Source organism: Halichoerus grypus, chromosome 2 (genome assembly GCF_964656455.1).
Source record: "Halichoerus grypus chromosome 2, mHalGry1.hap1.1, whole genome shotgun sequence".
NCBI lineage: Eukaryota > Metazoa > Chordata > Mammalia > Carnivora > Phocidae > Halichoerus > Halichoerus grypus.
This window is the reverse complement of record NC_135713.1, coordinates 96,819,496-96,836,354: the sequence shown is the minus strand read 5'-3', so window position 1 is coordinate 96,836,354 and position 16,859 is coordinate 96,819,496. Positions and strand designations below refer to the sequence as shown.

The 16,859-nt window shown below is 43.5% G+C and overlaps 1 long non-coding RNA gene across 1 annotated transcript in view; it reads left to right on the top strand.

Moving 5' to 3' along the window:
* The window catches only part of LOC118526977 (uncharacterized), a 33,597-nt gene that overhangs the window by 4,832 nt on the left and 11,906 nt on the right, over positions 1-16,859 (top strand). Inside the window, exon 2 of the long non-coding RNA XR_004912911.2 lies at positions 2,853-2,931. This is a non-coding gene — a long non-coding RNA (uncharacterized LOC118526977). The remainder of the gene's footprint in view (positions 1-2,852; positions 2,932-16,859) is intronic.

The window sequence follows — 16,859 nt, the reverse complement described above, 5'->3', positions numbered from 1 at the left end:
AGAGAGAGAGCACATGAGAGGGGGGAGGGACAGAGGAAGAAGCAGACTCCCCGAGGAGCAGGGAGCCCGATGCGGGACTTGATTCTGGGACTCCAGGATCATGACCTGAGCCAAAGGCAGTCACTTAACCAACTGAAGCCACTCAGGCACCCTAGGAAATGGCTCTTATCCTCAAAGTTGTTACAGTCTGGTTAGGAGATAAATGACTACTGATAGAACAAGGCAGAAAGAAAAGCCATACTTGAAGAAACAGAGTGCCATGGAAACGCTAAGGAGGTAACTCTACCAAGCGGTAGGAATGCAGAGACTTTACAGAGAAACCAAGATTTGAACTCAGCCTCAAAGGATGAGCAGAATCTCAGTAGGTGGAGAAATGAGGCAGGAGGGCAGATTCCCCATCTGGGGAAGAGCAGGAGCAAAACCTCAGCAATGAAAGAGTGCATATAATTCACACCTCATTTTCTCCTGGACCTACTGCAATGGGTCCTGACTGATCTCCAGCCTGTCCCCACCTCCATCCTCCTGCAGCCTAGGCCTCTTGCCATCCAAGAGGGCCACAGCTCTGGTATTTCCGTAAAACATTGGGCAACTCATTAAAAAAATGTTCATTATTAGCCTATAGCTACATAATGTTCCCTAAATATTTATGCTTTTAAGATTTTTGTATTACCGGGCGCCTGGGCGGCTCAGTTGGTTAAGCGACTGCCTTTGGCTCAGGTCATGATCCTGGAGTCCCGGGATCGAGTCCCGCATCAGGCTCCCTGCTCACCAGGGAGTCTGCGTCTCCCTCTGACCCTCCCCCCTCTCATGTGGTCTCTCTCTCTCTCATTCTCTCTCTCAAGTAGATAAAAAAAAAAAAAAAAAAAAAAAGATTTTTGTATTACCAAATCAACGTATGCTCTTTTATCAAATTCAAATAACACTGCAGGGTATAAAATAGGAAGTAAAAGTCCCCCTTACAATTCAGCCCTCAGAGGTAAGCACTGGATGAAGGTACCCATCAGTTTCTCTCTTTGTCTCTCTCTCTCTGTTTCTTTCTCTCTCTCTACATACACACACACACACACGTATACACACAAACATATAAACCACACATATAATATTCTTTGTATGTTCATACCGGACTGTATATACGTACACACATATGTGTATCTGTCTGTGTACATATGTGTATATACACACCATATGTGTGTATGAGTATAGTAAACTAAGCAATGTATGTATATTTATATATGTACTTGATACATTTTTAGAGAATCTAATGTCTCTATATATAGTGTGTCTATCTATACATACACATATCTGTTTACGTGTGAGGGGATGTATGTGTTCCTCTCAAACTCTGGAACTTTTGCTGACTGCCCCTCACATACTGGTTACGAACAGGCACTTAGCACGTTGTCCCAAGCCCTGCGTGGTCAGGTGGCTGCCTGCCTCCCATTTCTGGCCTCCTCCTCAGCCATTCTGGCCACTTTTTAGAAGGATCTACAATTGGGGAGAAAAGGAATAGTGTTCCTCCTGAGTACATTCCTCAAAACTGGGGTCCATGGGGCGCCTGGGTGGCTCAGTTGTTAAGCGTCTGCCCTCGGCTCAGGTCATGATCCCAGGGTCCTGGGATCAAGCCCCGCATCGGGCTCCCTGCTCGGTGGGAAGCCTGCTTCTCCCTCTCCCACTCCCCCTGCTTGTGTTCCCTCTCTCGCTGTGTCTCTCTCTGTCAAATAAATAAATAAAATCTTTAAAAAAAAACCAACCTGGGGCGCCTGGGTGGCTCAGTTGGTTAAACGACTGCCTTCGGCTCAGGTCATGATCCAGGAGTCCCGGGATCGAGTCCCACATCGGGCTCCCTGCTCAGCAGGGAGTCTGCTTCTCCCTCTGACCCTCCCCCCTCTCATGTGCTCTCTCTCTCTCTCTCATTCTCTCTCTTTCAAATAAATAAATAAATAAAATCTTAAAAAAAAAAAAAAAACAACCAACCTGGGGTCCTCTCAGCAGTTGTCTTCAAGATCACCATACTGGTGCAACTTGCTACGGTGACAAAGAAAGACCTTAGGGGAAGCGGACTGAAAGCCAGGCCAGAATCAGGCGGAGATGAAGTGAAACGCCGGTGTTCCGTGCTCTCTCCCCCACTCCTAAGAGACAAAGCCCTCCCTCTTTCAGACTGACTCCCCATGGGAGGACTTAAACTCGACACTGCTTCAGTCGCACTGCGAGCTTTGTAAACTGCTCCTAGTTCCATGAACAAGCCCAGCTGCTTCACTTCTCTGTGCTTTTACGTATTTTCCTTCCTCAAGCTGGGACGCCCTCACCTGCCACCGTGTGCGGGGCAAACTCGAATCCTCTTTCAAAACTCAGCACATTGTGAAAAGTTGTTTTCTCCTATATGGAGGCCACAGTGGGATGTCCCCCACCCAGTGATTTAGAAATAAGGCTGCCACAGAATAAAACAAGCAAGTCATGTACACTATGGTGTGGTTATCCCTCTGGAGGAGAAAAACAAGCAATCGTGTCTAAATATGTGACTGAAGAATTCTAAAGCTCTTCAATTTCAAAAAAAGGAGAAAGTGCTATTGGGAAATCTCAGGGAGAAAATATGGAGAAGAGCTATAATTTAATTGAAACACAACTAATTGTGATTGCCGGTTGCCTGGGTGGCTCAGTCGGTTAAGTGTCTGCCTTTGGCTCAGGTCATGATCTCAGGGTATTGGGATCGAGGCCCGCATCGGGCTCCCTGCTCAGCGGGGAGTCCACTTGTCCCTCTGCCCCTCCCCACTGCTTGTGATCTCTTTCTCTCAAGCTCTCTCTCTCTCAAATAAATAAAATCTTAAAAAAAAAACGTGTTTCATTGTTCACAGTAAGACCACGCGAACAGATGGGGCCAGCAAGCTGTGGAGGGAGGGCGGTGGAGAGGCACACAGAGACACAGCTTAGCAGGTGGGTGTCAGTAATTTTCACTGTGTGTATTTGTCTAGTATAAGAATCAATTACAATCTGTCTCCTATTGGTAGAAATTAAGATGGTTTCCAAGAGCTAGCCATTGTAAACTGCTCAGTGGATATTCTCATCCATGTGTCTGCCTTCATGAGTTTGTATTTTCTGGAGTATATGTTTAGGGATGGGATTACTGTGTTGTAAGGGGTGAGCCTATTCGACTTTATACTTCATAAGGTTAGATTTTCTTCCACATGTTTGTGCAGTTTACGCTGCTGCCAGGAACGTACTAATATTCTGATTGTTGTACATTCTTGACCAACACTTGGTGTCGTTAGTCTTAAACGTTTGCTGAGCGGGGGCGCCTGGGTGGCTCAGTCATTAAGCGTCTGTCTTCGGCTCAGGTCATGGTCCTGGGGCCCTGGGATCAAGCCCCGCATCGGGCTCCCTGCTCCGCGGGAAACCTGCTTCTCCCTCTCCCACTCCCCCTGCTTGTGTTCCCTCTCTCGCTGTCTCTCTCTCTGTCAAATAAATAAATAAAATCTTAAAAAAAAAAAGTTTGCTGAGTGGATGCAGTGGAAATGCGACCTCATTATTTTCTATGCATTTCTCCGATTACTACTGAGATTGCACATTTTTACATTTTTTATTATTATTTTTAAAGATTTATTTATTTATTTTAGAGAGGGAAAGAGAGAAAGAGAGAGAGAGCAGGGGGAGGGGTGGAGGGAGAAAGAGAGGCAGGGAATCTCAAGCAGACTCCCCACTGAGCAGAGACCTATGCAGAGCTCAGTCTCAGGACACTGAGATCACGACCTGAGCCGAAATCAAGAGTCTGATGCTTAACCAACTGAGCCACCAAGGCACACTGCATATCTTTTACATTTAAAAAAAAATTATTTATTTATTTGAGAGAGAGCAAGCACAAGTGGGGGGAAGGGCAGGGGGCCAAGTAGACTCCCGGCTGAGCATGGGACCCGATTGGGGGCCGATTCCCAGGACCCTGAGATCATGACCTGAGCCAAAGTCAGACACTTAATTGACTGAGCCACCCAGGTGCCCCATCTTTTATATTTTAAGAGCAGAGTTGGGTCTCCTCTTCTGTTCCTATCCTTTGCCCAGTTTTCTGTTGTGATTTTTTTTTTCTGTTGTGATTTTTATTGTATTTATTGTTTTGCAGGAATTCCATGTTTGTGTGTACATATACACACTTTGGATATATTCTCCTGGTCCATGGTTTTTCACTTAAAAAAAATTTCTGTGCCTCAATTTCCTCACGTGTAAAATGAAGAGACTATTATTAAACAAGTTAATATATATAACATACTTAAAACAGTGCACCTGTGTGGCTCAGTCAGTTAAGCATCTGACTCTTGATCTCAGCTCAGGTTTTGATCTCAGGGTTGTGAGTTCAAGCCCTGCATTGGGCTCCATGCCTACTTTAAAAAAAAAAGAAAAGAAAAAAGAACAGTGCCTAGCACATAGAAAGCACTGTGTAACTATTTATCATGATTATTATTAGTGACTTCGGATACAAAGATTTAGTTATTTTTATCTCTTAATGAATGGAAATTTTTTGTTAAAATGCCTAAATTTATTAATCTTTTTCTCCACGGCTTGTGCTTTTTGTGTCTAATACCAGCTTTTTATTCTTGTTCCATGCTTTGCCAATTCTATGAGTGTTTTTACAGTTGAAAAGTTTTCCATCAAGCACTCTGGAACCCATTATAATTGGGAGAATAAGGAGAACACTTAAATCTTTGCTTCTGTGTTTTTGTTTTTTTTGCAAAGAACACATGACTTATTAAAGACAACTTGCCATCAAACAACATCGATTCAAGGAATAAAAGTGATGAAAAAACAAAAGCAGACTCACATTCTGACCCTGGAGTGAGACCTGCTGAATTCATATAGCCCAGTCTGTAAGTGTCCAAAGTCCTGGAGACAGCTTTCCGAACAGGAAGCCTCAGGCACTCTGGATCTCAGGGCCCCTCCCTTGAGAGTCTGGGGAGGAGAAATCACCAAGGGCTGGTCCTTTTCTCAAGCAGTACCCGCCTGGGGAGCTCAGCCGAACCTGGACATGATCCCTGTGCTCTTGACGCTTATCTCAACATCAAGGAAAGGGCACTGGACCCAAGCCTGCAACCAAGGCAAATTAGACTCAGTGATTCAAGTAGTATGGCCCCAGGAGAGAAGGCGGGGAACAAGCAAGAGGGAATGCACCAAGTGTCCTGAGCAGGGTCTGCTGGGTCCCAAGCTGGTGGCCCAAACCTCAGGCTGGAAAGAGGCAAAATTGGGTCTGAACCACCAGTTGACAAGTTCTGGGAAGGGCTGGGCCAGGCTGGTGGGAAGCAGTGTGTTTCTGAGGCTGCTGTGCTGGGTCTTAGAGTCTTGCATGGATACCAGCCTTCTTGTCTCCCTCACACTCAGTTCTAGTACAGAGCCCAGAGTGTGCCCAGCCAGGACCTGTTGGAAAATCAGGAAGGTCCCAGAGGCAGGGGGAGAAGATGCTGACTCTGACCTTGGAAGGTCAGGAAGACTATGTCTCCAACTGCTTTTTACCTTCCCAGCCCCAACCTTCATCCCCAAACCTAGCATTTACAAGTCTGCAATAAATAACCAGGAGTCTGAATAAATAGTAAAAAATCTAAATACTGCATGTTAGGGGAGGAGGATCATTCCCTCTGCATTTCAAAGGATGATGGCTGCTTTTCTGGACATTACCATGAAGTTCAAAAATATGCTTTAGTCCACTTAATTGACTCTATAAAATAAGACTTTTAATCATGATGTCATACTGAGCATATATTGGTGCTCTTATATGGCATTTAAATTTAAAATCTTTTTTTTTTTAAGATTTTATTTATTCATTTGAGACAGAGAGATACAGAGAGAGAGAGAGCATGAGCAGGGGAGACGCAGAGGGTGAGGGAGAAGCAGGCTCCCCACTGAGCCAGGAGCCAGGAGGCAGGAGGCAGGAGGCAGGAGCCAGACGTGGGGCTCAATCCCAGGACCCTGGGATCATGACCTGAGCCGAAGGCAGATGCTTAACAATCTGAGCCACCCAGGCACCCCTAAATTTAAAATTTTTATTTTTTGTGACTTTTCCCCCATTTTCTTTCCTATGGTTGCTTTTTTTTTCAAATGCTGATATTTTTTATATATGCCAGAATTCTTCTTTTGCTCTCATAAAACTTACTAGATCCAGACAAGTCTACGAGTGTTTTACCAAAGACCATGGCTGTTCAGTGAAGTGAGTTGATTTGCTGTCCTGTGAAATCAAACCTTACCCATCACATGAACTAAGTATTGTAGTCATTTTGCAATGTCATTCTCAGTGATTAAAATCACTTCCAGGCCCCTTTGTGGTCGATTATTTCCTTCTGCTCTGTTGAAGACATTATAATACTTGTGGGGAAAGTTTCATGGTGACAAAAGCAGAAGCAGTTACTATTCAGTGGGGACGCTGACTAACAGAGCAGCACTGTCCCAACCCGGGGAGATCAAGATGGGCTACAAGCCACAGAACTCAACTTCATAGGACAACTCAGAGAGCTAAAGTGAATGGTGGGAAAGTTCCAAAGCTTCTTCCTGGAGAAAAGTCGGCTTTGCCTAGGTACCCACAGGACTCTCTTCTATTTGGAATTCCTCAGAGAATATATATTGAGTTTGCTGCCATTCAATTTGTATCAGAAATCTAGCCCAAAGAATTGATACTCAGGGGAGATCACCTATAGTTTTCCAAGTTTCTTTGGTCATGAAATCCTTACTCTAAGACAATATTATTCAGAAGCTACTCTGGTTGAAGTGGGAGGGAGACATTCAGAACTTTAGTTTCTTGAAGGAACTGATGTACTTATTTCTTTCCAACAGTGAAAGCCATGTATCAGAATGTGTGTCCCCTATTTCTCTGGCTGTGAAGCTCAATGCCCAGTTTAAATTTCAATCATAGCCTGTTAGTTAATGTTTATCATTAACACAGATACATTCTATTTTCCCCTTGGTCTTGATTTTCTATTCCTATTTTCCTAATTTACTACTTATGTCCCAAGGGCCTGTCTCCAGCCCACATCATTCTACAGAGACTCAAAACCAACGATCTTCTCAACATCTCAATTTGGATTTCCGCAAGAATCTCAAACTCAGAAAGTTTAAAACTGTACTTAATTTCCCACCAAAAAAAAAAGAAAGAAAGTAAACAAAGTTCATTCTCCTTGTTTTTCCCAACCCCAAAGAATGCTAATCTCATCCATTCAATAGCCCAAGTCAGAAATCTTAGTCATGGGGCGCCTGGGTGGCTCAGTCGTTAAGCATCTGCTTTTGGCTCAGGTCATGATCCCAGGGTCCTGGGGTCGAGCCCCACAACGGGCTCCCTGCTCGGCGGGAGGCCTGCTTCTCCCTCTCCCACTCCCCCTGCTCATGTTCCCTCTCTCGTTATGTCTCTCTCTGTCAAATAAATAAATAAATAAAATCTTAAAAAAAAAAAAGAAATCTTAGTCATCCTCGATTCTTCTCTTTTTCCCATTCCTCTGTATCTGTCAAGATTTGCTAGGTCACGTTGCAGCACAGTGTATACCTCCCACCTCTCAGTGGCTTAACACAACGGAAGTTTCTTTTTCACTCTGACTACTGAATCAGAGCTGGGGCTCTGCTCCCCTTTGTCACACTGACTCTGGGTCCCAGGCTGATAACATAGTCACCACCTGGAACAGTTTTGGCCAACACAACAGAGGAAAAAGAGCTCTGAGGGGTTTCATTCTGGCAATATGATGCTCAGCTCAGAAGCAACACACGTCACCTCTGCTAGAGCTGATAACTTGGCTCCCTCACCCCACCACAGGAGGCCGGGAAGCAAAACCCTACAGAGTGCCCAGAAGACAGAGAGTAGAAAAATTCATAAGCAGCTTTAATGACTACCACACTGTCTTAGGGTGAACTCCCCAGAAGCAGACCTTGGGATGAGGATTCATGTGAAAATGATCAATCAGAACGTGCTGCCAAGAAAACCCAGTATGGGAGTGGGAAAGAGAGACAGGGAAGAGAAGGAGGTGAAGCAAGTATTTGACATCAAACAAAATCCCATGAAGGGCAATTTAGGCTCAACTCCATGAGGATTCTGGAGACAGCCATACCTCACAGAGGTCCGGAGCAGGAGCGAGGAATCTGGAGTAGTTATACTTCTTTCTGCATCAGGAGTCATTTGCTAGGGCTCTCCTCAGGGAGCTGTAAATCCTGGGTAGTTCTGGCTCTCCTTGCCCATGTTGGCTATTGGAACCTGAAAATGGCAAAGGGATCTGGAAGCATACAGGCGAAGCGCTGACATCCTCTGATCCCTCCCCCCGCCGCCAAGCCAATCAATCACTGCCTCCTACTGGTTCTATCTCCCAAGTATTTCCTAAATTTTCTCATTTCTCTCGACCCCTGGTTGCCCCCTCCCTCAGTTACCCCTCGAGCCTGTCATCCGTGATCTTCTGCAGTACGGCAGTCGGTGTACTGACCTGCCATCTTGACATCTCTAATCTACTCTTCCGACTATAGCCAGATTGTTCTTTCTGATTCATGTGGCCTTTCCCTGGTGACATCTCAAACTGGTCATGCCTGCTGTCTCATCAAGATATAATCCCCATTTTGCAGATGAAAAGAAACTGAGCTTCGGAGAAGCTAAGTAATTTACCAATAGTCATTCAGTTAGTAACTGGTAAAGCCAGAATATGAATCTAGCATACATTAATTCTAAAACCTTACCCACTGTATTTCACTGCTTCTGGATCCTAATTAATCTGTCCACGATACTCTGATTACAACTCAATTCTACAAACTTCAAACTCAATTGGTTTCAAGCCAAATGTATCATATCCTTTACCTCCCTTGCCAAATGTCCTGCTCTTGAGTTCCCAATGTCAGAAATGGTCCTGCTCTCTTTTGGTGTCACCCTCGACTCTTTTTTCTCTTTCCCTTCTTGTTTCTAGTTATTTCCATGGTGATTGTACTTCTGACTTCTAAACGCCCATCACTGCAGGTAGGCTGGCTTTATGTGCCCCACGCTGCAGTGTACAGAGTGCCCGACAAGTACCCACACGTGGGAGGTCCTGGAGCCAGCCCAACAAGGGCTCATCAGTAGTGGATAGCATTCCAACAATAGTCTATGCCAAGAAATGAAATCAGAGTTCAGGGAAAGAAGCCAAAGTTGGCCAGTCAGTTTGCCAAGCTGGAAGTTCTTGGATACCGTTATAAACAAAGGGAAAGAAGCCAATGGAGAGGGAGAGACTGACTGATGACCAAAACAAAAGAAGCAGTAATGGATGGAACAGGGTCTTGGGAGAGGCAATGAGAGGCCTTGTCATATGGCTCTTTGGGAGACCACTGACTCTGATGACTGGGGTCTTGAGGAGAAGGAGGTGTATGCCTGGCATATATTAGGTGCTCAATATAGCATTAAAAGATCTTAAGGAAAAATCTCTGTCCCTTATTCCCTGGAGGTACCTAATTTGAACTAATTTAGTTTTTTTTTTTTTCTTTAACCTAGCATTTATCCTCATGTTTCTAAGTAATATATTTATACTGCTATTTCTTGATTTATCAATTTGATATCAGTTAACTTCCTCTTAGGTAGATGATGAATTGGTCTATTATATTCCTACTTCCCTTCTCCTCCAGGATACGAAATTCTAGATAAATCAATGGTCAATGTATTGGGGCACCTGCCTGGCTCAGTTAAAAGAGCATGAGATTTTTGGTCTTGGGGTTGTGAGTTTGAACCTCACGTTCAGTGTAGAGATTACTAAAAAAAATAAACTTGAAAAAAACAGTCAATGTATTATTATGGCTGTGTAAATATGCTTTAATGATGATCCAATAAATTACATGTTGTATCTTCACAAATTTTTATTTTTCCTGGAATTAATAATTTTTAAAATTCTATTTTCTACATACCTATCTTTAATGTTTTCCCAAGTGGTCCATCTGTTCTTCAAGTAACTCTCAGTAAGACTTTTTTTCTTCCCTACAGTGCACAAGCATATTAGATAATCTATTTCCCTTTTCTTTTTTTTTGAAACCCCCCCCCTTGCACTCCACCCCCCACCTCAGTCTGTACGGGCTGCTTGCTCGAAAGCCCTGCTGCACAGCTATCATCCTGAGAATTTCCTTCTCTATCAAACTATTTCTCTTCTGCTGTGTTTCCTTTTCCTGGATGCAATGATACTCTTTTCCCTGGTTTGCTCTCCATATTTGCTGAAGCACAGCTTCTGGCAGGCTTTAAGAAAGGAGAATGTCTTACTTTACTCCTATACTTGATTCATGGCTTGGCAGGGTAATTTAAAAAAGCATTACCCCATTATCTCCAACTATTTTGAGTACTGACTATATGCCAGGTGGCTTATGAACAACAGAAAATGGTTTTTCAGAGTTCTGGAGGCTAGAAATCAGATAGCAGGGTGCCAGCATGGTGGGGGTCTGGTGGGGACCCTCTTCCAGGTTGCAGACTGATGCCTTCTACTCACTCGTATCTTCACACGGCAAAGAAATGGCAAGAGAGCTCTCTGGGCTTCCACTAATCCCACTCATGAGAGCTCCATGCTCATGACCTAATTACCTCCTAATATCATCACATTGGGGGTTAGGATTTAACATATGAATATTGGGGGTGACAAAAATATTCAGTCCACAGCAGGCTTGTCCAACATGGCTGTTTACTTCATCAAACCCAAGGAAAATCTCTCATTCCATTCTGCTATAACAGAGTCTTTTGTAACATAACATAATCATAGGAGTGACATCCCATCATCTTTCCCATATACTACAACCTAATCAAAGGACTGACATAACACCACCTTTGCCATATTCTATCTGTTAAAAGCAAGTCACGGGTCTTGCCCACACCCAAGGGGTGGGGATTAAACTAAAGAATGTACACCCGGAGATGGGAAAATATTGGGGCTCACTTTCAGGTCTGTCTGCCACAAGGAACAATCTGTATATGTTTGGCATTTAAAGTATTTGGAACAGGGGCGCCTGGGGGGCTCAGTCATTAAGCGTCTGCCTTCGGCTCAGATCATATTCCCAGGGTCCTGCGATCGAGCCCCTCATTGGGCTCCCTGCTCCGCGGGAGGCCTGCTTCTCCCTCTCCCACTCCCCCTGCTTGTGTTCCCTCTCTTGCTGTGTCTCTCTCTGTCAAATAAATACATAAAATCTTTTTTTAAAAAAAGTATTTGGAACATTAAGAAAATCTGGCAAATTAGAGCATCTAACCAATGAGCTTTGTGATTTCAATTTAAAATGAGTGAATAATTGACTTAGATTTGAAATTTTGAGTTAAGAGGTATAAGAGTTTTAGTAAGTTTGAAAATTATATTGGACTATTCAAAAATAACTTAACATCCACCATACTCACATGTTTCATTTATTATACCCATATGTTTAATTTATTACAAATATGAGAATTTTTGGTGCACCTGGGTGGCTCAGTCAGTTAAGTGTCTGCCTTTGGCTCAGGTCATGATCTCAGGGTCCTGTGATGGAGCCCTGCATCGGGCTCCCTGCTCAGCGGGGAGTCTGCTTCTCCCTCTCCCTCTGCCTGCAGCTTCCCCTGCTTGTGCTCGCTCTCTTTCTGTCTCAAATAAATAAAATCTTTTTTTTTTAATTTATTTATTTATCTGAGAGAGAGAGAGAGTACGGATTCGAGTGGGGGGGGAGGGGCAGAGGGAGAGGCAGACTCCCTGCTGAGCAAGGAGCCCGATGCGGGGCTCGATCCCAGGACCCTGGGATCATGGCCTGAGCTGAAGGCAGATGCTTAACCCACTGAGCCACCCAGGCGTCCCTCAAATAAATAAAATCTTTTTTTTTCAAATAAATAAAATCTTAAAAAATTAATTAATTAATAAAAAAAGCCAAATATGATAATTGTTAAAGTACATGAAAGACTAGCAGCCAGTCTCTAAAGACAGCAACAATCAGTTTGTGTCCTCCCTGTGTGTGCATTTTGCTCCTCATAACAAGGAGAGGAACTTATTTCTCCACCCTTTTAATCTGGGCTGCCTTGTAACTAACTCTGACCAAGAGAATGGGGGAGAAGGGACATTCTGGGACTTAAACCCAGGCCATAGAGGGACCAGGAGCTTCTACTCTGTGTCTTTTGGAATGCTCTTTCTTGGAACCCAGTGACCACGCTGTGAGGAAGCAAATCATGTATCTGATTGCAGAATATATAAAGAATTCTTAAAACTGAATGACAAGGAAACAAAAACCCCAATTTAAAAACAGGCAAATTTTCACCAAAGAAGATACAGAAATGGCCAATGAACACATAAAAAGATGCTCAACATTATCAGTTATTTGAGAAATGCAAATTAAAACCACAATGAGCTATCACTTCATACCTGCTAGAAGGGCTCTAATCAAAAAGACAGACAATAATTACTGTTGGGGAAAATGCAAAGAAAATGGAGCCTTTGTACATTGCTGAAGTGAATGTAAAATGATGTAACCACTTTGGAAAACAGTGTGGCAGTTTCTTAAAGAGTTAAACATATGTGTATTAAGTATGTCTTTTTATTCTAATGTTGTTTGTTTTTTTAAGATTTTATTTATTTATTTTTCAGAGAATGAGAGAGAGGGAGAGAGAGCACAAGCAGGGGGAGCGGCAGGCAGAGGGAGAAGCAGACTCCCCGCTGAGCAAGGAGCCTGATGCGGGGCTCGATCCCAGGACCCCCGGATCATGACCTGAGACGAAGGCTGAGCCACTCAGGCGTCCCTATTCTAATGTTTTGACATCTGGAGCTTTACAGACTCAAGGGTGACTGACCCTCTCAGGTCTAGCTAATTCCTAGAGATGGTAAACTTCAAGGTACCTGTCATATGCAAACCAACCAATCCAAAGCCAGTCCCCCAGCTACTTCCTTTATGGAGCTCTCACTTATAAAAGCCATTATCTCCTTGCCCTAATCACCTCAAGGCCAAGTACCGGACAACTTGAGACAGTCCCAATGCCCCAGAGCTCCCTGAAATTATTCCCACTAGCCGATCCTAAACCTGTCGACCGTGCCTGACCTGTACCTTCCTGCAGATACCATAATAAATCCTTTTGCCCGTGTATTCCCCTTTCTGCCTCTTGACCAACTTGGTGCTTCCTGGGTGGCCTTGCATGGCATGGAGTGAGCCCTCACTTTGGGAACTAAGAGTAACCGAATATCTTTTCAATGGAAATCACCTCTTGATCTGTTGGCCTCACCATATGTGAATAAAAATAAAACCAAGATTTTAAAATAATATGTTTACCATATGATCCAGCAATTCCATTCCTAGGTATTTCCCCAAGTGAAATGAAACTGTATTTCCACACAAATATTAGCACATGAATGTTCTTAGCAGTATTCATAATAGTCAAAGAGTGGAAATAACCCCCAAACCCATAAACTGATGAATAGATAAAACGTGTTACATCCATACAATGGAATACTTAGAAATAAAAAGTTTGAACTATTGGGGCCCCTGGGTGCCTCAGCTGTTAAGCGTCTGCCTTCGGCTCAGGTCATGGGTCCTGGGATCGAGCCCCGCATCGGGCTCCCTGCTCTGCGGGAAGCCTGCTTCTCCCTCTCCCACTCCCCCTGCTTGTGTTCCCTCTCTCGCTGTGTCTCTCTCTGTCAAATAAATAAATAAAATCTTTTTAAAAAAATTAAAAAATAAAGTTAAGCTAATTAAAAAAAAAGTTTGAACTATTGAAAGATGCTAAAACATGACAAAACTAAAAATAATTGTACTAAGTGAAAGAAGCCAGGCATGAAAGAACACATATTGTTATAATTCCTATAAAAAGGTCCAGAAAGCCAAATTTATAAAGAAAAAAGTATATTTCTGACTGCCTGGGGCTGGGATGGGAACAGAGATCGACTGCAAATGGGCATGGAAGTTCTCTTTGGGTTCATGAAAATATTCTAAAACTGGATTGTGGCAATGGATGCACACCTATGTAAATTTACTCACCATCATTGAATTGTATGCTAAAAACAAGTTAAGTTTACAGTATATAAATATATTCCTCAAAAAAACTGTTTTTAAAAATAAGAAAGTCTTGGGATGCCTGGGTGGCTCAGTCAGTTGAGCAACCAACTCTTGATTTTGGCTCAGGTCATAATCTCAGGGTCCAGAGATGGAGCCCCACAGCGGGCACCACACTAAAGGAGAAGACCGCTTGAGATTCTCTCTGCCTCTGCCCCTCCCCCTGCTATGGGCACACATGCGTGTGTGTTCTCTCTCTCTCTCTCTCTCTCTCTCTCTCTCTCTCTCGCTCTCTCTCGGGTGGGGAGGGGGAAGAAAGTCTGGAACAAGGAAGTCAGTACTTCACTGCTGCCTGTGGGATGCATATGATATTTCAGAAGAAATGTCCTGTGACTATTCAATTTTCCTACATCTACCAACACCATGTGAGATGGAAGTTCTGTGGGGTCCCCAAGAAGCAATCCTGAGTGGACTAAACAAAGTCTGTGCAGACACAGTGGACTCCCCTCCGTGTGGGGCCATATCACATGAATGGTTTGTTGTATGTGTGTGTAGGGAGAATGTGGGCGCTTCAACGGCAGACCACAATAATACACCCTTCCACTTCACAGACACTGATTCTATGGGAGCTGAATCTATGGTAACTCTTTACCTTGTAGATAACAGAAATGTAAAATGATTCTTGCCTATAGGCATGCAAATTATGCCCTGTTCAACAGAGGCTCAATTGACTTCCCTCCCCCACTATGGAGGAAGCTCATTTTGCCTCCATTTGCACATTCACTGCACCATTCCTGCTTTATAAATGTGTCTGTTCTTTGACTTCTCTAGTTTTAACATCTGCCAGATTCCCTAATTCTGGGGGGAAAAAAACCCATAATCTTTCATGTGTACATTTTATTTCTGAATGAGAATCATGATTTTATCTTTTTGTGTAAGTTATCTTTAACATATTAGTTTTTTTTTTTTTAAGATTTTATTTAGAGAGTGAGCACCAGCAGGGGGAGGGGCAGAGGGAGAAGCAGACTCCCCGCTGAGCAGGGAGCCCAATACCCAGGACCCTGGGATTTGACCTGAGCAGAAGACAGATGCTTAGCCGACTGAGCCACCCAGGCATCCTAATAGACTTTTTCTTTTAGAGCAGTTTCAGGTTCACAGCAAAACTGAGCAGCAAGTACAGTGTCCCCATATACCCCTGTCCTCACACATGCACAGCCTCCCCAACTATCAACATTAGACACCAGAGTGATTCATTTATTACATCAGGAACCTACAGTGACACCCCATTATCATCCAAAGTCTATATAACGTGCTTTTCATCATCAATAAGTTTGTCATCTTTATAAAATCTCAAGATAACCTTCCAATGTATCATACTGTCTAGATAGAGTCCAGATAGGTCCCCTAAACGAGCAAACTCAGCCTGCTTTCAGAATTCTGCCTTCACACAGTTTCTTTCTGCCTAAGTGTACTACTACAAGTTATAATAGGATGGCAAATTCCATCCACAGAGAAGCCGGAGGAGAAGGTACCTCTTCCAAATCTCTATCATGCATGCACACATCCTCATGCTTTATTTTGTAAGAATTACACTGAATTACGCTGAACTGAATTTCACAATTCACCTACTTGCTTGTGCCAGGAGCCTGATGTATTCAACAAATAGTCATCAAATATCCACTCTAGGCAGGCACACTACCAGACCTTGGAGAGATGACAAGCACGGGCACCGTCCCTACTTCTGTGGAATTCATGATACTTAAATAATCATACAAATATCATACTGAAAACATGCTATGAAAAAACCCCACGACTTAAAAATCAGGGCTCCTGATTTAGCTGGGCAGTGAGATGGGGTCAAGGGAAGCTTCTCTGAAGAAATGACATATGGGCTGAAATCTGAAGTTGAATGGAAGTTAGCCAGAAGATGTGTGTGTGTGCGTGTGTGTGTGTGTTCATGTGTATAGGTGGGTGTGGCAGTTAAGCAGTTCCCACCAGGAGGCAGAATAGGCTAAGATTAAATTCTTTTTTTTTTTTTTTTTAAGATTTTATTTATTTGAGAGAGAGAGCACAAGCAGGGGGAGCGGCAGGTAGAGGGAGAGGGAGAAGCAGACTCCCCGCCGAGCAAAGAGCCAGATGTGGGACTCGATCCCAGGACCCTGGGATTATGACCCAAGCCGAAGCAGATGCTTAACTGATTGAGCCACCCAGGCACTCCTAAGATTAAATTCTTGAGGAGAGAAAGAGCATTCCAGGCGCTGTCAGGTCACCATGGTGGGAGTTCGGGCAGAGAGTGGAGGGTGAAGATATGAGGTTCGTGATCTAGAGAAGTTAGTCTTTGGAGAACATGTGAAAGAATTTTATTTATTTTAAGAGCAAAGGAAAGATGTTATAATATTTGTATCCTGGGGCACCTGGCTGGCTCAGTTGGTGGAGCAACTCTTGATCTCGGGGTTGTAAGTTCGAACTCCAAGTCAGGTGTAGAGATCACTTAAAAATAAAATCCTTTAAAACATATTTCTATCCTTTCTAAAATACTCTAAATTGTAAAAGATCATTTTAGGGAATATGGTCAGGTGACACATTGGATTTTGCAGCAGGCCAGGGTTGAAATGTTTGTTTGGATTAGAATTGTGGCAGCGGAGTTGAAAAGAAACGGAGGTATGAGCAGAGAGTCAGAGGTCCCTGGAAAAAGAAAGATGAGACAGAGCTTTCTTGACTGACAGAAGTCGTTGTAGGCCCCTGGCCATCTTGTGAGCTCTGCCTGATCTGCACTACTTGCCCAATTTACATTTCTTGCAGAACTTCTTAGGAGATGTTGAAACTGCACAAGGATAGATCTCAGGAGTTAATGATTTGAAGGGGACAAAAGAATGTAGGAACACAGGGCCACTATCAGGCCAGGAAATAGCCTAATCATATCAGGGACAATAAAT